This window comes from Elgaria multicarinata, chromosome 9 (assembly GCF_023053635.1).
Source record: "Elgaria multicarinata webbii isolate HBS135686 ecotype San Diego chromosome 9, rElgMul1.1.pri, whole genome shotgun sequence".
Taxonomy (NCBI): domain Eukaryota; kingdom Metazoa; phylum Chordata; class Lepidosauria; order Squamata; family Anguidae; genus Elgaria; species Elgaria multicarinata.
Window position 1 is genome coordinate 54,471,278 of NC_086179.1, and position 25,215 is coordinate 54,496,492.

Here is a 25,215-nt window from a genome sequence, read left to right on the forward strand (position 1 = left end):
ACAATAAGTGAATTTTAACACTGATGTCTAATCAGCTTTTGGAATGGCTAAACTAATTTTAAAAACTACCTATGAGGCTGGAATCAGCAAGCAAGCTTAAAATAATCAGCCTAGAAGGATATATTTGTGGCTTGCTGTCACCTTTGCTGTCATCATGGTACCCAAACAGCAGATGGAAACACAAACTAGGTAAAACATCTATATGAAGCTGTTGGGTTCAGTCATTAGGGGATGTGGGGCAAGTATGGTAATAATCCCAACTCTTATTTCTCTGTGACATCTGAATCAGGTGAGGTTGTGCACATTCTAGACCAGTGTCTGGACACAGCGGTGAGCTGGATGAGGGCCAACTAACAGACTGAATCCTGACAAAATGAAAGCCCTGTGGGTGAATGGTATCCAGGTCCAAGGGATAGGTTGACTACCTGTTCTGCATGGAGTTGTACTCCTCTTGAAAGAACAGGTACATAGTCTGGGGGTCCTCCTAGAACCAAGGCTCAAGTGATAGTGGCTAGGAGTACTTTTTATCAGCTTCAGTTGGCACACCAGCTACATTTATTCCTGGACAGGGATAGCTTGGCCACAGTGATCCAGGCACTGGTAACCTAGAGATTGGATTACTGTAATATGCTCTATGTGGAGCTGCCGCTACAGTTGATCTGGAAGCTACAGCTGTAGAAAACTTCTCCTGTTGACCTTCAAAGCTTTTCACGGTCTAGCTCCTGCCTATCTCTCCTCTCTCATCTCACACTATTGCCCCGCTCGTGCTCTTCGCTCCTCTGATGCCATGCTTCTCGCCTGCCCAAGGGTCTCTACTTCCCTTGCTCGGCTTCGTCCATTTTCGTCTGCTGCCCCTCACGCCTGGAATGCTCTTCCAGAACACTTGAGAACTACCAACTCAATCACAGCTTTTAAAACTCAGCTAAAAACTTTTCTTTTCCCTATAGCTTTTAAACTTTGAGTTTGTTCTGACTCTATACTGTTAGCTTCACCCTTCCCGGTGCCTGTTTACACTTCCCTGTGCCTGTTTGCATTCTCTTTCCCTGCTTATTGTTTACTACAACTTTATTAGATTGTAAGCCTATGCGGCAGGGTCTTGCTATTTACTGTGTTATCTGTACAGCACCATGTACATCGATGGTGCTATATAAATAAATAAATAAATAAATAAATAAATAAATAATAATGTGTGCAGCTTATACCCAGCATATAACATTTTTACTGAAGGAACTGCACTGGCTCCCTATTTGCTACAAGGCCAAGTTTAAGGTTTTCCTATTACTGTTTAAGGGCCTAAACAACTTGGGACAAGGCTACTTGAGGGACCATTTGATCCTTTATACATGCCCATCACTGCAGTCATCTACATGCTCCTGAGGTTCATTGTGCGACTACTCAGAACAGGGCTTTTAATGAAGTGGCATCAGCTTTATGGAACTCTCTTTCCAAGGATATAATGCACGCCCCAACAATATTGTATTTTCAATACATATTAGAAACTTTTTTTATTCAGTCAAGCCTTCCCAGAGGTATCATTTCAGCTATGTATATTACCAAATTTATATTTTACTGTTTTTTAACTGTTTGTTTACTTGCAACACCACTTCGGTTATTTTGGAATGTTAAGAGGTTTATAAATAATGTAAATAAATAATAAAACTATATTGTTGCAAGTATTCTGATAAATTATTTATTTTATTTATTTATTTTATTTATTACATAAATAAACTGAACAATGTAATGTAATATAATGAAAACTGACATCGAAATTGCTGAAATTCTACTTGAAACAATATATCATAGTAAGAAGTGGTGGATAGAAAACAAACTGTGTAGTTACTATAAAATCTAGACAAGTCTATGTGCGAACACCAAATGGAAGACTGCACAATGTGAATGGTGGAAGATTTTAGAATAGGCTTTTTCAGTTGATTCAAAGGTGTGTCTATTTCCGAGGACAACCTGTGATTCCAGAGCGGACATCCTGTGCATGGATTTTTCCAATACTTACAGTGCAATCCTATACATGTATACTCAGAAGTAAGTCCCGTTGAGTTCAATAGGACTTACTCCTAGTAGATGTGTACAGGATTTCGGCCTAAACCTATAAATGGGAGAAAAGGAGACAGGATGCAAGATTCCTGACATGCTGGTGGTACCTATTGTCTCTGTGTTTTGGCAATTTAAATTAATTTCTAAAAATTAATTTAATTAATTTTTAATTAATTAAAAATTTTAATTAATTAATTAATTAATTAATTTTAATTAATTAATTAATTTAATTAATTAATTTTAATTAATTAACTAAAAATTAATAAAATTAATTTCTCCGACATAAAGTTATATTAAATAGAATGTTAACTGTTGCAGAACCACACAGATACAAGAATCAGCAAGTAAAAACTCATTTTTTAAGAACCACACCACTTTGTTGGCAAACACAGATACACTACTAAAGCCACCCAATGATTTCAAATTATGCACTGCTGGATAAGCAAAAATTAGATCTCCAGATGTTTTGGACTTCAACTCCCAGCATTTCTAATCATTAGTTATGCTGGCAGGAGCTTCTGTGAGCTGAAGTTCAAAACATCTGGAAATCTACTTTTCCCCACTCCTGTCTTAAAGTACATTATTAACATTATTATGACACTGCTGTATTCATACAATAAAGATAGTTCATGAGAAAAGAAATTCAGACATCAAGAAGAGCAAGCTATATGCAGGGATCAAATATCTTGTTTGGCTTTAGCAGCTAGCCCAAGAATGCTTACAACCTATGCTTCTCCCACCCATTTAGGAGAAATAGCATCTCAGATCTGATGTCACACCTCCAAGGCCTAGCATGACTTCTGTGGCCAAGCACCAACCCTCCTCCTGGAAGAGTAGTGAGGGGACAGAGACTAAGGCCATAGCTAGACCTAAGGTTTATCCCTGGATCGTCCAGGGGTCAAACCTGTTCATCTAGGTGACACACAGGGGATCCAGTGCTCAGGCAGGGGTGAACCCTGGATGATCCCAGGATAAACCTTAGGTCTAGCTGTAGCCTAAAAAACACACAGCAAGACTCAATGCTTTTGAGACTGTTTCAAATTCAGCAAGAGGTCTAGGAAATTCCCTGACCTTTTCTAGGCTCAGGATAAAGGTGGGGGACCTCACCAGACTAATGTGCTCAGAGGCAGCAAGCACACTGGTGGATCCCTAGTTTCATACTTTTTGAAAAATGAAAGAAGTCCGCTACTTTAACTATTCAGAAACGTCACATTATATACCACACACTGACAATTTTATAAGTTTAAAAGGCTGATTTGTTTAAAGAGGCAGCTCTACAAGATTCCCATAAAGCAAGTCAACAGTTTGATGGCAACAGCTATAACATCAATAAAGGAAACTTTATTCAGATAAAAAGTAAATATATTACCTCCCCTGAAGAGTGAATAAAACAGACAGTTACGTAATAGATTCAAACATTGAATTATATTAAGCAGTCACTAAAAACAGAATCCAAATATTACATTTTGCAGAACTCCACTTTTACTTCTTATATACCATCGCACATAACAAGTATTCCAATTAATCATCTTCACAATGGAATCAGAAGAATCTAAAAGAGTGGGGTGAAACAAAAGGTATGTAAATCTGAACTATCAGTCCAAACCAAATCCCCTGTAGATTAACCTATGTAAACCAAAGTATTTTATACAACAAAGAGAAAGGAGTAAACAAGGTGCTCCATGATAGAACTTTGTATACAACTTTTTTTAAAAAAACACCATAGTGTTAATAGAATTTAGCAGGAAAGAGCAGGAGGAATATGTGTGATTGAAAAAAATTGCAAGCAGTGAATCTTACTGATAAGCAAACATGCTTAGAATGGATCTACAAGTGTTAGTTTTATACATTATACAGTTCTGTAACATTTTAATATTAAACATACTGTCTTCTCCTAATTTGGTCACATAAAGACTTACTGCACATGAACCCTATTATACCCAACTCTTAATTTAATGATTTTACAACAATAAACTTCATCAAGCAAGCAGCCAGAACTTTGTTGCTATAAAATGTTTACTTATAAAAAAAAATCACAATGCAGATTACATTGGGCATAAAATAAAACATCTTAATAAATATAAGAGCCAACTTAATGAATTATTTTGCTAAGATCTTTACAGGACTTAAAATATGTTCCATTTTAGCTTCCATAGTGTATTAATCTCAGGTAAACCACAGGGACATAATTAATGAATCAGATCAAAGGAACACTAATAGAGCATACAGAAAGGATCTAGGCATAACCATGAAAAGAGACGCTTGATCTTAAAGGCACATTCACTATGGAGTTAATAATATTCAAAAGAAAAAAAATCTAATTGCATAATGGACTCAATGAACGCATAGCATTTTTACCAGTGGCTTTTTTAGATTACAATTACACCAATTGTAATTGGTGCCAGTTCCTTCTGACTTCAACACATTAACCTGGTTCACAACTCAAAAACAACACATGGTTTGTTAACTCTAGGTTGTTGATAGGGAAGAGGGAGTAAGCAACTATACTGGCTCCTGCATGCCCACTCCCACTGAGCTAAACAACGCAGGCTCCACCCCTCAATTGTACTATATTTCTTCGATTGTAAGACACCACCGATTGTAAGACACATACTAATTTCAGTACCACCAACAGAAAAAATAACCCTAAGATACACCCCGTTTTTAGAGATGTTTATATCGGGGGGGGAGTGTGTCTTAGAATTGAAGAAACACGGTATTTCATGTCATCTGATCCCGGAATTGGAGGTTGTTGAATAAACCATATCTTCCCCCAACAACTGGGGTTGAGTTCATGCATCACAATAAAATACTCAGTGGAAGTTGGGGGACACCAGCACACTCACTTGTTCCCATTTGTTTATGGCTACTCAGGGTTTATCTAGTTTTCCTATTTTTTTCTCATGATATATTAACAAAAATGGAAGCTTGATCTTCAATATATTTGATATATAAAAAACACCATGGAACTTTAAAAGCACAGAAGTTATGAAAACAAAATAAATCCTGAGAGGGATTCTCCCTACTATGAGATGGGGAAAAGAGCATTAATGGCAGCAAATAATTCTGGACAATTATGGAACCAATATAAAATAAAGCTTACCAATATTTTTCAGAGCTATGTTATGGAGGATATAAATATTACATTAATAACTGGCCTTGAAAAGTAGTCCGAAAAAGCCAAAATCAAAGGGGTAGACGAAAAGGATGTTTTATTTAAACTACACACAGGTCCTTCTTCAGGGCAATTTAGTATAATAAAGCATGCGCTGTTTGCTTTTCTGATGCCAGTCTCATATGCTAGTTTTAAAGACTGTGTTTTATTGATATATGCACAACAGATGAAGAAAAACGAAAGAAAACACTGAATATCATGGCTTGCTCCTTACAACATCATAAGCCCTTATGACTGTACTATCCAATATGAACATTTTGTCCAAAAATAAAATGCAGTGAGCCTCAGGCTCACCCTCTGCCCTTTCTTTACACACACAGGGAGGGGATTGAAAGCTTTCACTTTTATTTTCAAATCAAATGCAGTTTCCATTACATCCGAGCACTGAAACTGGTTTATTCTAACTGTGATTAGTTCAAACAACTCATGAACGGTAACCACAGTTTCATCCTGTTTTGTTTGAACTAACCAGAGTTATTATAAACCACCATTTTAGAAGTTCAGCTGTAATGAAAAACAGCAGTTTATACTAAGCCAAAAGTGGAAACTTTCAGTCTTCTCACCTCACAGGTATGGGAAGAGAGGAGAGGGGGAGCACATGAATCTGTGACTCACCACTGCTCCTTCTCATAATGCTAGACCACACATAGCTATTATCTAACCAGGATTTTGTCTCATTAGTAAGCAACTGCCCAGAACCAGTTAGATTTTTCCAAAGATACATATGAAACTACTTTCAAGATATTAATGGATAGTTTTTAGATCACATTTTGATGCTTACTATCTATAATATATGACAGAATAGGAAAATAATGATAAGGAAGGAAGGAAGGGGAAAAACAAGCACATTCATGCACCAGTAAAGTTATATTGTAGTTCACACAAATGAAGCTGGTCTTTCAACAGAACCTGTGGAGTAGCCCTGTTTCCGATCTTTTCCTCTGTTGCAGCCATAATTTTCTTGATCATTGATAAAATGCTCTGTACTATGTTAAAAGCTTCCTCCATTCTACTGATGTATGCTCTCAATTTTTCTACAGAAGCTGTCTGTTATACCATATAGTAAAGCTACAGTCCTATAGCTATTTGCCTGGAAGTAACCCCTATTTAACTTAACAGGAATTATCTTTGATTAGGCACAATCCAGTGGATAGGGAAACCCATTTTTGCTATCATTATAAAAAGTTTCTCTGATATAATTGTCCAACCATGTTCATATGACTGGTAAAATTAGTTAATTAAAGCAGTTTAATACTAGGGGAGCTTATGTAATTTCATGGCAGAATTTTTGAAAGAAATATGTGGTTGGTTTTTTTATCTCAGAAACTACGTTTAGATAAATAATTTCCATGGTGTCACTCTACGGGGTGTGGTGTTTAGTTTTGATTATATCAAGATGGCCACCATCAAAATTCACAAAATCATCAATATCTTCATAAGTAGTGGACACAATTTAATTTATAAGGTCTCATTTTATAAGAGTTTTATACTAACTTCAGTATTATTCACAAAGAGACATAGTGAAGAATGTACAGTACTCCTATGTAAAGGTGCAGAATGATAACTCCTTAACACCTGTCCAATGGATGAATACTCAGACATAACCCCACTGTGTTCAAAGTGAGCTATTCACAAGCAAGTGATTGTGATTACAGTCTGTTACATAAGTGTGAACACAGCTTCAGATCTTAGAAAAAGTAAATTAAAAACACACGTTTTCAGAAGACAGGTTCTTCATGTGAACAGCTCTTTGTGAAATATTTGAGAGAGGAGTTTAGTTTCCTAATAAGGTGCAGTTATTTACAAGAAAGGTTTTTGCAGTTTAGCATCAAGAGAATTCTTGCAAATGTAATACGAATTCATGCTGATGTCAAACTATAACTTAAGTAGCTTTATTTATTTATGTATTGCATTTCTATACCGCCCAATAGCTGAAGCTCTCTTTTATATGCACTTTTGCAACAACATAGATTACTTAAACACTTTTTATTGGGGAACCCAACATGTGTTTGTTTTCTATGTGTTATCAAGAATACTTGGAAGATATTTGCCATAATCCAGTGCAAAATTACTCACATTTAAGTCTTACTGAAATCAATGGAACTTAAATGAGATTAACAGTGTTACTGGAAAGCCAGTATATTAAGCAACTTTTAAATATTTTTTTATTTGGATAAAATTTAATTGAGCAAAATGTATACATCCTCCCACCGCTGCCAATTACACCACTGTTAGTGTTTTGTTAACTGGCAACTAGATTCCATGCGCAGCAGTCTTTCAAAGAAAATATAACTGATTTTGTACTTTAAGTAAGTGCCTACAGTTATAAAGCTGGATTTCTTTGGGATATTCTAAAGCACTGAAGTGTGTTTTCTTTTGGAATCTTAAAATCACAAAGCACTGCAGCTAAACAACATGTGCACTTTTATGACAATTAAAGTAAAACACGTGCAACAGTGCTAAAGTGACAGACGTAATTGATGCCATTCTGAATAGCTGTCTGGAACAGAGCAAAGGGAGAAATAAACATCCTTATTTTCTGCATTGCACAGAAAATAAAAATGGAATTCAAACTTCCTTATGAAAGATACTCTGATTTCTATATAACTGTATTTCGTGGCCTATTACAAATAACAGATAAACAGAGGACAGCAAAACTTTGCTCCCAGCCATACTGTCAACAGGAGTTTTGCAGAACATTTCCCAATAGACAGATCAGTGTTGTCTTTTAACAGCATTAAGGGGAACCCTCCTTAATACTATCCTAATAGTAAAACATGCACTGTTGCTGGCTTATACTTTGGTTTTTCCTGTAGTTGTATGCTGTTTTAAACCATTTAATGAGTTCATATTACGTGTATCATGCTACTGTATTTTATGGATTTAAGTTTTGTTTTGGGAGCTGCTCAGAGAGCTTCAGCTATGGGGTGGTATAGAAATGTCATACATAAATAATAAACAGAGTATATTTTTTTCAAAATCAAGTTATATTTAATACGTTTCCCAAAGTTGTGAACACTTTAAATAAGTTAGGCAACCATATTTTATACATAAAACAAAAGTATAAGCAAACATTTTATGTTTATAAAGTAATCCAAGGAAAATAATAATTAAGTGGAAGCACAAAAAATTAAGTGCAAGCCTATAGGATGTGGTAAGGATTAGCATGTTGTCTGAATGCAGCACATTTTTTGCAGGATGGAGTAACATCTTGTCTGAGCACAGCTAGCAGGGTGGATAAAAATCAATGCTTTTTTAAAAAAAATAAAAAAAAATATTTAAATTGGATTTTAAAAAAACAGATTTTTTTTATTTAACTTGGATTTTTTTAATAAAAAGATTTTTGAGGAAAATCTATCTAAATATAGTTTTCTGTTTAAGATACATTAAAGTCCAAAGGTTATTCATCATGAAATAAGGATTAGTTCTTAATTATGTCGCATGTGGCTGTTTACATTTCTTTTTTTGGTAAATGAATTCCATTAATCCATTCACAATGCCACGCTCTTCCAGAGGTTTCTGTAAGATTATTTTTCTCCTTCCAATAAAGTACAGCAGAAAAGTTGTCCAAATATGAATGATTAACCTATTAAACTGGAGATAGTTCACCTAACAATAATTTCATAATTATCTATCTATGACGTGTTAACCTGGTTCTCAGTATTTTTTTGATATAACTGTAAAACTAATCTGAAAAGTTGCTATTCTAAAAATGAAACCTTCATCCGGTTGTAAATATTAAGATTATACCAGCAAGAATGAGTCTTTGGTAACCCTGAGTTGTGTAAAATATAGAGTGCACATTTGGGGGGATGGGGGAGAAGTCACATGATTAAATCAAGTCTTTCTGAGTAGTGATTTAAATCAAATCCACCCTGGCAGCTAGGGTGGCTTGTTAGCTACACTGAACAACCCAGCAATGAACCATGAGTTCTCAGGATGGCTTGTTCGAGAAAACAAGCCACTCTGCATGGTTAACTCTGGCTGCATTCAACTAACATGCTAACCCACAGTTCAACAAACAGCCCATGGTTCAAAATAACCCACACTCAACCACTAAGTGTGGGTCAGCATTCGTGTGAACCCAGTCAATGTATCTGTAGTCAACACCTTGAACTTCAAACATTCTACTTTTCAGTTTCAAAAGCAAGGGGTATATTTTCTTCCACAGGGTGTAAACAAAGTTTTTACTTGTTTTTCATGTTCTCATGGACACTGTGAACTACTCCATACTACTCAAATCCAATTTCCTGGACAGTCTATGAAAATCAACGTTATACCTACAAACCATTAAAAAAACCTATCACATTAGTACTGGTACACAAGATTAATAATTTCCTTAAATGCCTTCTGTTAATGTCTAGGCTCCTTCATTCCCCCTAGATGAATACAAATTAAACACAATGACAGCAATGAAAAGCTAAATTGAGGACTTCAAAAGAAGAGATTGCAAAACAGTAGGAAATTATCTATAATTCTACAGAATGTAGAGAATTATATCAGTATTTGTGAAGTTGTATCAGGCTGTTTTCTATAAAACCTTTCTGCAAATCTAGTTATTTAAACTCTGATCCAAGGACCAGAAGTACTGAATGATGTACTTTGAGACTGCAATCCTATGCACTTATCTGGGAGTAAGGCACAATGAACTCAATGGGTCTTATTTCTGAGTACACATGCATAGGATTATGCTGTTAGTTGGTACTTGACACAATTATGAAAACAGAAGAAAATACTTGAAGAACCAGAGGTCTCTCAGAATTTTCCATACTGAAAAGACAAGCTTCTTGTCTGTTTAAATTTTAACATTAAATCAGCTTGTCTATTTTCAACAACACAAATAGCTGAAGTACAAACTTCAAAGAATGGAAGGATGTCAAATGGAACCAAGTGAAGAAAATCAGTTTCTAGACTGATGAAATGAACCAGGAAAACTCTTGCATGAAGAAAGGAGACTTCAATCTTCCTGCAGTATGTTGAGTCCAAGTTTTTCATAACAAGAATTTTTAAAAGCTCTGCACTGAGACAAATCTATCCCAGTATCCTGGGCTTTGGAGCCCAGAATTTGTCTTAAGAACAGGCTCTATAGAAGCAGTAACCAAAAGTATGGGCTTTTGCCCTATCCAGAGTTTACCCATGATTTTTCTGCTAGATGATCATGCAAAGCAAAAGCTGTATTTCATTTCCTGGGTTGTTTGATTCCCTCCTCCTTTGCCTGCTATCTCCCTGTATTCCAAACACCTTTGCAGCTCTGTAGTACTGGCATGTACAGCGGCTGGTTTTTGTTTTGTTTTTGTTTTTTACCACTCTTACCCACCACCTCTGTAGTCAGGTGAAACAACCTATGGTTCACACACAATGGCAACCCAGAGTTAAACAACCCATAATTCACAATCCAACAACAAACTATCGGTCCTCTGTGTGGGTTGCTCATGTTTTACAACAATAGTTAACCTATAGTTCCAGGTTCTCACATAATGACAACCCAAGATTCAACAACCCATAATCAACCCATGCTCTGTCATTACATATGAACCCGGTCTAAGTCTGGATCCAACCTATAATGCAGATAAAATTGCACAACTTATTATGATAGCACAGCTGCTTTCATTTTATTCAAATAACAATCCACCCAGTGTTACAGACGGAACTGCAAGCTGCAGCAACTCTTTCGTACCTAAATATATATTCACCTTGACCAATTGGGAAAAATAGGGGAGAAATAACATTGAAAATAGAAACCACCAACATTGAAATAAGCAAGAGGAAAATTATATTAGAAAAAGTATGTCAGCCTCAGCACCTTTATTCAGAAACAGAAATAACTCATATTTTTGAGAAAAAGCTCAAAAAAATAAACAATGCCATAATGTAACTGAGTAGTAGCAATACATATGGATATTCAGTTATGTTTTATAATACCATTAAAGACTTTACTGTTATCGCTCTACACAGTGTCATACTAACTGCAGCTTCTGCTCCTCCCCCCCTCCTTTTCAGGTACTTCAGGCCTCCAGTTTGCTGCAGTTTGCAGTTTGCAACTTGAAGAGGAGAAGCAACTTAGCTCTCTGAGAAGCCATTGAGCAACATTGACTAACTGCCATTGTTCTGTTTGAATTGCAGCTTCTGCTCCTCCCCCCCTCCTTTTCAGGTACTTCAGGCCTCCAGTTTGCTGCAGTTTGCAGTTTGCAACTTGAAGAGGAGAAGCAACTTAGCTCTCTGAGAAGCCATTGAGCAACATTGACTAACTGCCATTGTTCTGTTTGAATTGCAGCTTCTGCTCCTCCCCCCTCCTTTTCAGGTACTTCAGGCCTCCAGTTTGCTGCAGTTTGCAGTTTGCAACTTGAAGAGGAGAAGCAACTTAGCTCTCTGAGAAGCCATTGAGCAACATTGACTAACTGCCATTGTTCTGTTTGAATTGCAGCTTCTGCTCCTCCCCCCTCCTTTTCAGGTACTTCAGGCCTCCAGTTTGCTGCAGTTTGCAGTTTGCAACTTGAAGAGGAGAAGCAACTTAGCTCTCTGAGAAGCCATTGAGCAACATTGACTAACTGCCATTGTTCTGTTTGAATTGCAGCTTCTGCTCCTCCCCCCTCCTTTTCAGGTACTTCAGGCCTCCAGTTTGCTGCAGTTTGCAGTTTGCAACTTGAAGAGGAGAAGCAACTTAGCTCTCTGAGAAGCCATTGAGCAACATTGACTAACTGCCATTGTTCTGTTTGAATTGCAGCTTCTGCTCCTCCCCCCCTCCTTTTCAGGTACTTCAGGCCTCCAGTTTGCTGCAGTTTGCAGTTTGCAACTTGAAGAGGAGAAGCAACTTAGCTCTCTGAGAAGCCATTGAGCAACATTGACTAACTGCCATTGTTCTGTTTGAATTGCAGCTTCTGCTCCTCCCCCCCTCCTTTTCAGGTACTTCAGGCCTCCAGTTTGCTGCAGTTTGCAGTTTGCAACTTGAAGAGGAGAAGCAACTTAGCTCTCTGAGAAGCCATTGAGCAACATTGACTAACTGCCATTGTTCTGTTTGAATTGCAGCTTCTGCTCCTCCCCCCTCCTTTTCAGGTACTTCAGGCCTCCAGTTTGCTGCAGTTTGCAGTTTGCAACTTGAAGAGGAGAAGCAACTTAGCTCTCTGAGAAGCCATTGAGCAACATTGACTAACTGCCATTGTTCTGTTTGAATTGCAGCTTCTGCTCCTCCCCCCCTCCTTTTCAGGTACTTCAGGCCTCCAGTTTGCTGCAGTTTGCAGTTTGCAACTTGAAGAGGAGAAGCAACTTAGCTCTCTGAGAAGCCATTGAGCAACATTGACTAACTGCCATTGTTCTGTTTGAATTGCAGCTTCTGCTCCTCCCCCCCTCCTTTTCAGGTACTTCAGGCCTCCAGTTTGCTGCAGTTTGCAGTTTGCAACTTGAAGAGGAGAAGCAACTTAGCTCTCTGAGAAGCCATTGAGCAACATTGACTAACTGCCATTGTTCTGTTTGAATTGCAGCTTCTGCTCCTCCCCCCCTCCTTTTCAGGTACTTCAGGCCTCCAGTTTGCTGCAGTTTGCAACTTGAAGAGGAGAAGCAACTTAGCTCTCTGAGAAGCCATTGAGCAACATTGACTAACTGCCATTGTTCTGTTTGAATTGCAGCTTCTGCTCCTCCCCCCCTCCTTTTCAGGTACTTCAGGCCTCCAGTTTGCTGCAGTTTGCAACTTGAAGAGGAGAAGCAACTTAGCTCTCTGAGAAGCCATTGAGCAACATTGACTAACTGCCATTGTTCTGTTTGAATTGCAGCTTCTGCTCCTCCCCCCCTCCTTTTCAGGTACTTCAGGCCTCCAGTTTGCTGCAGTTTGCAGTTTGCAACTTGAAGAGGAGAAGCAACTTAGCTCTCTGAGAAGCCATTGAGCAACATTGACTAACTGCCATTGTTCTGTTTGAATTGCAGCTTCTGCTCCTCCCCCCCTCCTTTTCAGGTACTTCAGGCCTCCAGTTTGCTGCAGTTTGCAGTTTGCAACTTGAAGAGGAGAAGCAACTTAGCTCTCTGAGAAGCCATTGAGCAACATTGACTAACTGCCATTGTTCTGTTTGAATTGCAGCTTCTGCTCCTCCCCCCCTCCTTTTCAGGTACTTCAGGCCTCCAGTTTGCTGCAGTTTGCAACTTGAAGAGGAGAAGCAACTTAGCTCTCTGAGAAGCCATTGAGCAACATTGACTAACTGCCATTGTTCTGTTTGAATTGCAGCTTCTGCTCCTCCCCCCCTCCTTTTCAGGTACTTCAGGCCTCCAGTTTGCTGCAGTTTGCAGTTTGCAACTTGAAGAGGAGAAGCAACTTAGCTCTCTGAGAAGCCATTGAGCAACATTGACTAACTGCCATTGTTCTGTTTGAATTGCAGCTTCTGCTCCTCCCCCCTCCTTTTCAGGTACTTCAGGCCTCCAGTTTGCTGCAGTTTGCAGTTTGCAACTTGAAGAGGAGAAGCAACTTAGCTCTCTGAGAAGCCATTGAGCAACATTGACTAACTGCCATTGTTCTGTTTGAATTGCAGCTTCTGCTCCTCCCCCCTCCTTTTCAGGTACTTCAAGCCTCCAGTTTGCTGGAGGCGCGAGCCTTCGGCGCGAGCACAAGGGCTCTCGGCCTGTGGCTCTCAGCCGTGGGGCGAAGCCGGTCAAGCGGATCCTCTACTCTGGAGGAAATACCCCAGCCACGGTCCGGTCGCTGCCTCTTTCTAATTCAGGTCACGATCTTCTCATTGTCTCCTCTCAGTTCTTTTCTCCTCATATCTGTTCCTTATGGCTCGTTCCAATCTCGTCTCTCCTAACTTAGTTCCTATCCGGTGTCTCCCCTCTTCTCAGCTGCCTTTTTCGTGTTCCTTATGGAACTGTCGCTCTCTTGCTTCTAAGGCCCCTGTCATCCAGGACTTGTTTATCTCTAGGTCTCTCCACCTCCTTGCTCTTACTGAAACCTGGCTTCCTGCCCATGATACTGCCATCTCTGCTGCCCTCTCTCTTGGAGGACTCTCTTTCTCTCACACTAGTCGCCCAGAGGGTCGGGGTGGTGGTGTGGGTCTTTTATTATCTAGTTTGTGCCAGTTCCAGCCTCTTTCCATTCCACCTTCACATTGCTTCTCCTCTTTTGAGGTACATGTGGTGAGGCTCTTCGCTCCACTGCGACTGCGGGTTGCAGTTCTGTACCGCCCCCCAGGCTCGTCCTCAAAATTTATCTCTGATTTTGATTCGTGGCTGTCCTTTTTCCTCTCTGACAACTGTCCTACTCTTATCCTGGGTGATTTCAACATTCATGTGGATGACCCTCAAGATGCTGCAGCTCTACGATTTCGCTCATTATCTTCCTCTTATGATCTTAAGCTTTGGTCTGATGCACCCACACATTCCCTTGGACACTGTCTGGATCTTGTTCTCACTCGGAATTGCTCTGTGTTGGACTTTTCTACTGCTCACTTTCCGCTGTCAGATCATCACCTAGTTTCTTTCAATATTACTCATAATCCTCCTCCTTCACGTCCCGCTTCTCGCTCTTGTCGTGACTTGCAATCTATCAATTACGAGGCTTTTTCCCAGTCCCTAGCCTCCTCCCTTCCTTCCGTCTGTTCGGCTGTCTCCTTGGACTCAGCTGTCTCCTTCTTTAATTCCTCCTTATCTTCAACTCTTGATAATCTTGCTCCATCTACAACTCGGATAGTTCGCCCTTCTCAACCCCAACCGTGGCTCACCTCTTCCCTCCGCTACCTTCGCTCTTGTTCCCGGGCAGCTGAACGCCTTTGGCGTAAGACCAGGGACCGGGCAGACTTTGTCCATTACAAATTTGTACTCTCCTCTTTCTCTTCTGCCATCTCACTGGCCAAACAGCAGTACTACTCAACGCTGATCCACTCAAATGCTAGGCATCCTCAGCGGCTCTTTGCGTCCTTCAATTCTCTTCTGAAGCCTAATCCGCCATCTCTCCCCGCCTCTCTGTCTGCTAACAACTTTGCCTCTTTTTTCAATGCTAAAATCCAAACTATCCGCTCTGAGCTGGCCAGCTCTGCTCCTCTTCCAGTTCCTGTTCCTCATCTGTCAGCTCCTCCTGCAAATTTCTCTGCGTTTCCTTCGGTCTCTGCGGATGAACTGTCTACAATACTGCGCTCTTCGAAGCCTTCCACTTGTTCTCGTGATCCGATTCCTTCTCGCGTCTTTATTAATCTTATTCCTGCTATCCTCCCTTCCTTGCTACATATTATTAATCTTTCTCTGTCCTCTGGTTCATTTCCTTCTGCTTTTAAACATGCTACAGTCTCTCCCATTCTCAAGAAACCTACTCTTGATAGGCTATCTCTGTCTAACTACCGACCTGTCTCTTTGTTGCCGTTTGTTTCAAAGATCCTGGAGCGTGCGGTCTACTCTCGCTGTCTTGACTTTCTTTCTAGTAACTCTGCTTTGGATCCATTTCAATCTGGATTCCGTCCTCTGCATTCCACCGAAACAGCCCTTACTAAGATCACCAATGATCTCCTTACTGCCAAGTCTAAAGGCCATTATTCCGTTCTTATTCTCCTTGATCTAACTGCAGCCTTTGACACGGTTGATCATGATCTTCTCTTAGATTCCCTTCATGACCTTGGATTTTGTGGCTCTGTCTATAACTGGTTTGCCTCCTATCTAGCGGGTCGCTCTTTCAGCGTGTTGACTAATGGCAGCTCGTCTTCCTCCTTTCCCCTTTCAGTAGGGGTTCCGCAAGGCTCGGTGCTTGGCCCGTTGTTGTTTTCCTTATACATGTTGCCCTTGGGCAAGCTTATTCAATCTCATGGTCTCCAATATCATCTGTACGCCAATGATACACAACTATATCTGTCATCTCCGGAACTTTCTCCTGATGTTCACGATCGTATCTCGGCATGTCTTTCAGATATCTCAGCTTGGCTGCTTCATCGTCGCTTGAAGCTTAACATGGCAAAGACTGAATTGCTTGTTTTTCCTCCTAAACCTTCTCCTCATCTCTCATTCTCTCTTACTGTCAATGATGTTACGCTTACTCCGGTCAAGGAAGCTCGTAGCCTTGGCTTTATCTTCGACTCCTCGCTCTCCTTTATTCCTCATATTGAGGCAGTAGCTAAATCTTGTCGATTTTTCCTGTATAATATTGCCAGGATTCGATCATTTTTGTCTGTCTCTTCTGCCAAGACGCTTGTTCATGCACTGGTTATTTCACGGTTGGACTACTGCAACCTTCTTCTCTCTGGCCTTCCTTCTTCTCACATCAGCCCGTTGGTTTCTGTTCACCACTCTGCCGCAAAGATCATCTTCTTAGCACGCCGCTCCGACCATGTTACTCCGCTTCTGAAATCTCTTCATTGGCTTCCAATTCACTTCAGAATCCAATATAAACTTCTCCTGTTAACCTTCAAAGCTTTTCACGGTCTAGCTCCTTCCTATCTCTCCTCTCTCATCTCACACTATTGCCCCGCTCGTGCTCTTCGCTCCTCTGATGCCATGTTTCTCGCCTGCCCAAGGGCCTCTACTTCCCTTGCTCGGCTTCGTCCATTTTCGTCTGCTGCCCCTTACGCCTGGAACGCTCTTCCAGAACATTTGAGAACTACAAGTTCAACCACAGCTTTTAAAGCTCAACTAAAAACTTTTCTTTTTCCTAAAGCTTTTAAAACTTGATGTTGTGCAGACTTCTACTGTTACTTTCTACTGTTAGTTTTTCCCTACCCTGTGCCTGCTTACCCTTCCCTGTACCTGTTGGCATTCTCTTCCCCTCCTTATTGTTTTACTATGATTTTATTAGATTGTAAGCCTATGCGGCAGAGTCTTGCTATTTACTGTTTTACTCTGTACAGCACCATGTACATTGATGGTGCTATATAAATAAATAAATAATAATAATAATAATAATAACTGCAAATAGATAAAATTAGCCATCCTTATTTACATCCTGCTCCACCCCAATAAAAATATTCTTGTTAAAATAACAGCATAACTCAAGTTTATTTCTCTAATAAGAATCAATACCAATAGCTTCCGATTCTAAACTTTCACTATGAGCTTCAGAAAACTGAAGGTTTGAACAAACTGAAACTAGCTTCACAGCACTTTTTGCATATTAGTTTGTTCTTTTGTGTATAATCCAACATTCTGTTTCTTTACTAGATACAGAAAATGGAGGAATCTAAGGCAAATGAAAAGTAAGAGAAACCCAGAGGGCGAGTTGTACATACAGGTGTCCTGCCACCATATTGTATGTCTTTTCCACCGAATGAAATCAAACTGACTTCAATGTGCTTAACTTATTTCTATACACATCTGGAGTGCAGATGTGTATAGAACTAAGTTAGAGCCTTTTATACTTCAATATATTCTATACATAATTATTCTGTGAATATAAAGCAGTTTTGATATCAAATTTATTCTATTAATGAGATCTAAACATACATGCCTAATTAACTTCTTTCGATAAGAACTGTACTTTAAATCTTTGCATGTCAAAAGCATTCAAAGCTTTCCAAGGAACCACTAAGAAAATTGTGTTGCTAAATGTTATAAGGCACTATTTATACTGCCCTCTGCTTGATACCTAAAGTCCACTCTTTTCATTCTTAAGCAGCTGAACAATGCTAACCAGTCTCAAGGTCATGCATGATATACTAGAACTGCTATATTCGCCAACATTATCTTTCTCTCATCTATAAAAGATAATCCAGAATATTCACAATAAGTAGTCCTACTTCTTTCCTGTACTTCATAACAGAGTGATGCGCAGATATCAGCAGGTGATAGTATTTATCTCCATGTTATGAAAACCTTGCCAGGCTAATACCTGCATACCACCCTTCCCCAACCTGGCACCCTCCAGATGTGTCATCCCAGCCAGCATGGTCAATGGTCATGTTAGCTGTGGATAATGGGAGTTACAGCCTAACACATCTGGAGAGTGACAGGCCAGGGAAGGCCTCTGTATACCAATGTAATAGGAATAGGCCAGAAGAGGTGAGGGGTTATAGTTGGCAATCCTAGAAACAGATTCTGTTTTTGACCTGTTAAAAAACACTTCTAGTATTTTTATACATTATAACCCAAACAACTTTTTAATTAATTAGGATCTCCCTTAGGGTAATTGCATGACCTATCAAAAGTATATTTTGCTGAGATGCATTCTATATATTTTTAAAAGGATATTACTACTGCTAATAGGACATGATACAAATACATGAATAGAAATTCTAGTATACATGGTCTAATTCAGAGTAAAAGGCCAGCCCTGAAATCAAACCTCTTACAACAACTGTGATCAAATGAAGCAATTCATACAGCTTACAAATGATTTGAAATCAAAAGTTTGACACATCATCATAGCCACCTTACATAAAATTTCAGTTGATGGTGGGATATAAATTATTAATAAAATAATAAAGAAAATGGCCCAGATGTTGTTTTATCAGTGAATATATAAAGTTAAGCTCTTTTTTTAAAAAAAAAAAAGAGTTTCAGTGTTTTTTTCTTCAAATAACCCAAGGGGTTAAATTCAGACGTTTACTTTTGAAAACCCTGATTCGTGAGTAGTTAATATATAAAAATATTAAAATCATGTTTAAATAACATTTTAATGGAATAGTAAAGGGAAATTTTGAGTAACAGAAACAGACTTGTGTATGCAGGAGCTCTGCACAGGACTGTCCACAAAGTTAAAAGCATTTTCTGACATGAAACTTGTGGGCACAGCAGATCCTATGCAAAGCTTTGAAACAGATACAGATCCTTCAACTGCCAGTACATTATTTTATTATTTACTAAAACATTTGTATCCCACCCTCTATCACTGGGATCAGGGTGGTGTATAGATATTAAATATTAAATCATTAACAAATTAAAACCAGAAGAAAATTTCTAAAAGCAGCAGAAACAATTAAAAACAATTAAAAGTATGTGTAACCATGGCGAATTTAGCCCTTAAAGGCCTTGATAAAAAGTCATGTTTTAACTTGGCACCGAAATGAAGCAGGCGTCGGCACCAGTCAGGCCTGCTAAGGGGGGGTATTCCACAAACAGGTTACCACAACAGAGAAAACCCTCTCCCATGTCCCACCATAATGTATGCCTCTTGATGAAGAGGAGGGCTCCTCCACCTGATCTCAAGTCTCAGGCAGGCATATATAGGGAAGAGGCGCTCTTTGAAGTACCAAGGTTCCAAGCTGTTTAGGGCTTTAAATGTCATTGCCAACACCCTGAATCCTGACTAGAAGCATATAGGTAGCCAATGCAATTCTTTTAAGACCGGTGTTATATGGTCTTTATAAGATGTTCCGGTGAGCAGTCAAGCCACTGAATTTTGCACTATCTGCAACTTTTGAGTTGTCTTCAAGGGCAGCCCCATGTAGAGTGCATTACATGTATGAATTCATCTTTTAAAACTAACACAAAGCCATCATAACATTTAATAAATGCAATATTTCTATTTTATCACTAAAACAACTTGACACCATTGCAATCCTATACCCAGTTATCTGGAAGTAAGCCCCAATGAACTCAATAACACTTGTTTCTAAGTAGTCATGTATAGTATTGCATTGTTAATTGCTAAAAACAAAACAAAACATAGAAGCATGTGAAAAAATAGAACAATAAAGCTAAGGTACTCAGGTGCAGGTGGGCAAACAAATAGCCCATTGACTATTATATAGAAGCAGTTAAGTCATCAGAAATATTTATACCTAATTAGTGAGTCCCCTCTTTAAAATCTGATTATATATTGAGAATGAGGAAATATTAACAGCTTTATCTTCTTCAGACTCATGAAATATCATATCCAGCATGTCACACTATCTAGTGGGATGCCCTAGCAAACCAGGAAGTGCAGAAAAGTTTCAGAGGACAAAGGCTGTCTACACAGAAATTACATCCACATAGGAAGTAGTATGCAAACAGCACACAACTCATAATATTTGGTGATTGTACAAGTGTCTAAAATGTGCTGGGAAGCTGCAGTAAATAACCTGGTTCGCAAGTAACAACAACACATCGGCTAAACGACTCATGGGTTATAATGTACGAGCCAGAAAAAGCAGGAGTACTGCCTGCAGCGTGCCCACAACTTCCTTTTTTACACAACTTCCTTTTTTAACCTATAATTGGCTCCTTTGTAGGTTGCTGAGCACACCATCTGAACCCAGACCACTGGATTGTTTAGGAACTAAACACCTAGTAGTTGGGTTAACCACTGGGTTGTTTAGCCCTAAACAACCCAGGTTCAGATGTCACCCCCAGCAACCTACAAAGGAGCCAATCATGGATTGCTGAATAAAAGTGGAAGTGGTGGGCGCACTGCAGACAACATGTCTGCTCTCTGCCACTTGTCCCTAACAGCCCATGGGCTATTTATGCCATAGACTGTCATTACTTGCAAACAGCCACAATCAGTGCATGGCATTATATTGACTGTAAATATTTTATCACTAACTAGGTGTAATTATCAAATATATTAGATTCCACTATAAATAACCATTATGGTTAAAACATCCTTTTAAAAGAGAGAGAAACTCACAACTGCAAATGGTTTTATGAGAAAACTTAAAGGATAATGGGAACATTTGCAAGTAATGATGAGTCAAAAATCCTGGCTTAATATCCACAATGTGAAGCTTTCCTCCTGTTCTGCTCCTTCCTTTGAGCAAGCAGGTAAATGAACCAGAAAGGAGAGAGCTCTGCATGACATCTGAACCTATGATTTTTGTTAAGTGCGCCCAAATAAGCCAAGATAATAAACCAGCTTTAAAACAGGTTTTGTTGTTAATTTACAAATCCTGAGATGTTAGGGCACACTTAAACCACTAGGTGAAGAGAGAAGCAAATGGACTGCATACACTAGCACACAGGTCATTCACATCACGATTTACTACGCCAGGATTCCTATACCCATTATGTTCACACACAGCCAATGATACAGTGCTGGTCACAATGTGAGGAATTTGGGAATACTTATTTTGAATCCTTGAAATAAACTCAAGTTTTCTTTCATTAATTACTACATTTCAGATTCTCCAGTGAACGTGCAATGCACTTTTGGGCATGTTTACTCAGAAATATCCCACTGAGATCAAGACAATTTATTTTCAGATAAACCTATATAGAATGGTAGCGTTAATAATAAGAGGAAAGCATCTCAGAAACACACGGAAGAACAAGTGGAGGGTGGGGGAGAGCTCTACTTTAAGCCGCAAACCTGTACACACGTATGTGGAAGTAAGCTCCATTCAACACAGTTGGACTTATTTTTGAGTAAACATGCATAGGATTGCTGTGCAAGTGATTCAGTTGCCACAACTCATGATTTCCAAATAATCTATAGTTTAGATCCAGAGTTTCTTTGAGTGCAACTCCATTCAGAGGACATTCCCCTTGGAGGAAGGGAAAGAGACAGCTTTCACCTATTCCTCTTTCCCTCTGAAAAACTGTTCCAGAAGGCTTGGAAATAGTCTGGAACAGTGGGGGAAACAGTATGGAGGCTGTGAAACTCACCTCTCCGCTTTCTCCAGTAGGATCCTCTACTAGATTGTAGTCTCTTCCACAACCACCAACTCTACATCCAACCCTATACATTTATGAGTACTGTTATTGTCAAATCATAAAATTGTTATGTATTATTTGCTGGAAATACTGTTCCATAATCCATATAACTTTTATTACTCCGGTTTAACATATACATTGTGTGGCTGACTCAAGATTATAATCAGTAAAAGAGCTCAAATTCACTCAATCCATACACAAGCCTCACCTGGAGGTAGCTAAGTTTATGGTATAAAAATATCCATCAAAGACATTAGAACAGCTTAGGTTCACTTACATGAGCACTTCATAACTTTTCAGACAAACTTCACTAAAGCATAACTTTGAATATAAGAACAACCTAATTAAGTCCTGAAAAATACAAACAATTTTCTGCAATGTTAAGTTGATACACAAACAGGCATTGGTGGGAGGAGGAGACTACCTTTAACTCCTCTTGCAAAATATTTCACTAAACGTTTGGAAAGTGTAAAACAGTTCATGTTCAGTATTACTGTCTTACACCATACATTTCCTGGCTTTGAACACCACAAACTGGTAGAAACCCTGGCAAACTCAGACTTATTTCAGAATCTTACAGTCTGCTCCTATACATTAGTTGTACCAAAATCTTCATGAGAGGCAGCACAGCATCCTATCAACCAGCTGCCTGGGATATTTTAACCCTCCTGAAAACTTTATATCAACAGTTTAAGACCCAGGAATTGGTATCTTGGAATGCTATATCACACACCTCAACTTAAATGATAAAGCAGGCATGATTTTGTTTTTCAAAAAATTGAGTGGGGAAAGCTCAAATACATCTACTGTGCCCTACCATTAGATATTAACAAAATACTTATATAACAATAAAGTTGTGTTACATACAAGGTATCACTTTCAAACACCGAAGACACCTAACAAAACTCCATCACAGCATGCTTAAGTTTGCTCTCTTGATGGGCCAAACAGACTCAGCCTCACCAAAGCCTGACTCCTGCTCGCTAAAATATGACAGGTTTAATCACGTTATTATACGCAGCTTCAACGCAAACAAAGGATCGTCTTGCATTTTCCTCTGAGAGGAAAATATGCAATTTAACTATTTACACTCAGCCCGTTATCAGCTTATCGCCGGCGAGCTGCAGTGCACACAACTGAGCGAATACTCTCAAAACAAAAACAAGATCACCAACCCAAAACCTCATCCTGGAGAGAGTACACAATCACTCGTTTGGAAGTTTGTGCTATAAACATCGTCGGGGGCCGGAAGGGCACTCTTTTGCAGCTGCTTGCTCACAGGACTGCGGCGAAGACCCCCCGACTCAACAGGCAATTTATGTGGAACCTTTTGCTTTCCGGCCTTCCTAATCGGGGGCTCCAACTAACAGGCCGCAAAGGCCATCTTACCGCTTAGGAAGCCCCCTCCGCCCGCCAGACTACGGGAAATGGGGCGAATTCTGCCCTACCGGTTCCTTACCTAAAGCCCCAGGCATCGGGGAAGGAGGGGGGGGGACACGGCGCTCGGACACGGGCCCCGAACTGCAGTGGCATAAAGAGCAGCGCCAGCCACAACTAGGCCAAGCGATCGCTCGGCGAGGGACGTAGGCAGGAGTCAATAAGGGCGAGTGGGCAGCGGCGGGAAAGGAAGCTGCGGGGACAGCAGAGGAGCGACCAGAGCAGCAGCAGCAAGACCGCGGGCCGGAGGAGCGCGGCCTCCCTTGTGCCGCCTCCCGCGGCGGGGCCTCCCTCCTCGCTCTGGGCACCGTGGAAGGGATGGCGGGCGGGCAAACAGGCAGGGCCTCGGGGCGCCTACACTCCCATCTCAGGCGTTGTGCCGCCGCCGCGTCGTCTTGCGCCCCCTCCTCTTCCCCTCACACATCTCTTCTCCCCCCCTCCTCCTCCTCTCCCTCAGAGAGACAAAAGCAAACGGAAACCGAGAGGGATGAGGCCGGTCCCGGCAAGCCCAAACCGGACCGGAGCCGGCGGAAAGCCTCCTCGAGGCGTCCGCGGACTCCCCGGGGAGATTCTCGGTTGGGCCGCAGCAGAGAAAGAGGCGGCGGGGGAAGAATAATAGGGCCGAACTCACCGCATGAATTTTCTTGTCCCGAGGATTCAAGATGGCTGAGCACCCCGCACGGAGGATGCTGGGGGAGCGACCTTTACCCTCTGACCCCACCGCTGCCGTCGTGACCTCGTCGTCGTCGTCGTCGTTGCCGCCGCTCGGCAGCAACCGCGGGACGAACAAGAGAACAGACGCGGCAGGCCGGCCTTGAAGCGTCTTCTGTGCCGTGGTGGCGGCCGCCGCTGACGCCGGTACCCCTGAGGCAAACGCGGCCTCGCTCCCGCCTTCCTGCTTCTCGCACTGCCGGACTCGGGCCTCGCTCTCACGGCGCTTCGCCCATGCCGGAGCTGCTGCCGCCGCCGCCGCCGCCGCCGCCAGGAACTTGGGGCCTAGCTTCTGAGAGAGCGGCCTTGTAGGAGCAGTGAAGAGATTCTGAGACATCCGGGGAAAGGGGGGCTTTTCTTACACGGAGGGAGGGACCTTTTTACACACACATACACAGGCCATTTGGAGAGCAAGGGAGCGGTAGCTGTGGCTTCACATCGCCTTTATAGTAGAGGCTGGGGAGGAGTCTCCTCCCCCCCCCATCACACCCACCCACCGACCCTTCCTCTCCTCGGGAGGAATGAGTCCCTAACAGTCCGTAACTACCCTGCCACCAAAAGCTAAGGCCCTCTACTCACGTGATGAAATTCCTGCACCAAAGTAATCTCCCCTACCATGCAAATTGTCATGTGTGACGATCCACGCATATTATATCATGCGCATCTACCAAATGTGAAAAAGAGGTAGGGCAATTTGTGAAAGAATTTGGCTATTTGTGTAAGGACTTGGCCGCTTGTGAAGCAGCACTAAGAGCAATCACTACTGAAAGATGTAAGTCTGCATCTCAATAGATGTGTAAGGTAACTTGCTACCCAATGAAAGTTAAAGAGGTGAGCAGTGGCTCCATGAGAAAGGGAATACAAAGTAGGGACAATGATTTTTGGCTGTTGCAGACCATCAGAAATCATGTAAGACATGCCAGGCACCCAAAAAAGTTACACCAATACAGTATTGTATACTCTTGGCACTGGATTTAAACTACGCCTTTATGCCTTATGCCTTCATAACGTTCTTCCATCCTGTTCTGGATAAGATTCTGTAGTGATATATCTCAAAGGTGTTTTTAAAAACAACAACCAAAAAACCTTGTTGCATGAATAACTATAATGAAATGGCAAGATAGTATTAAAACTTCAAACTAAATTAAACTTGATCATGCAGAATGATCTAAACATGTTTACCCTAAAAGGTATACTTAAGATTGCAGACTTTAAGTTGTGTCTAAGTTTGTGATTTATTTGTGTTATTCTGGTATAACTATATCTACCTCAAAAACCTTTGTATCTGATTATGGGCCAGTGATAGAAAATTTTCC

General features: G+C 40.5%; 1 protein-coding gene across 5 annotated transcripts in view; it reads right to left on the bottom strand.

Annotated features, from left to right (window-relative positions):
- Positions 1–23,932, bottom strand: part of CNOT2 (CCR4-NOT transcription complex subunit 2) — a 60,810-nt gene extending 36,878 nt beyond the window's left edge. For 3 of the 5 annotated variants that reach the window (XM_063133896.1, XM_063133894.1, XM_063133895.1), the window contains exon 1: positions 23,820–23,870. The gene's annotated coding sequence lies outside the window, so the exon portion shown is untranslated. Of the gene's footprint in view, positions 1–23,819 lie in introns of all 5 variants that reach the window. The other 2 variants (XM_063133897.1, XM_063133898.1) reach the window with 2 other exon arrangements.
- Between the last annotated feature and the right edge of the window lie 1,283 nt (positions 23,933–25,215).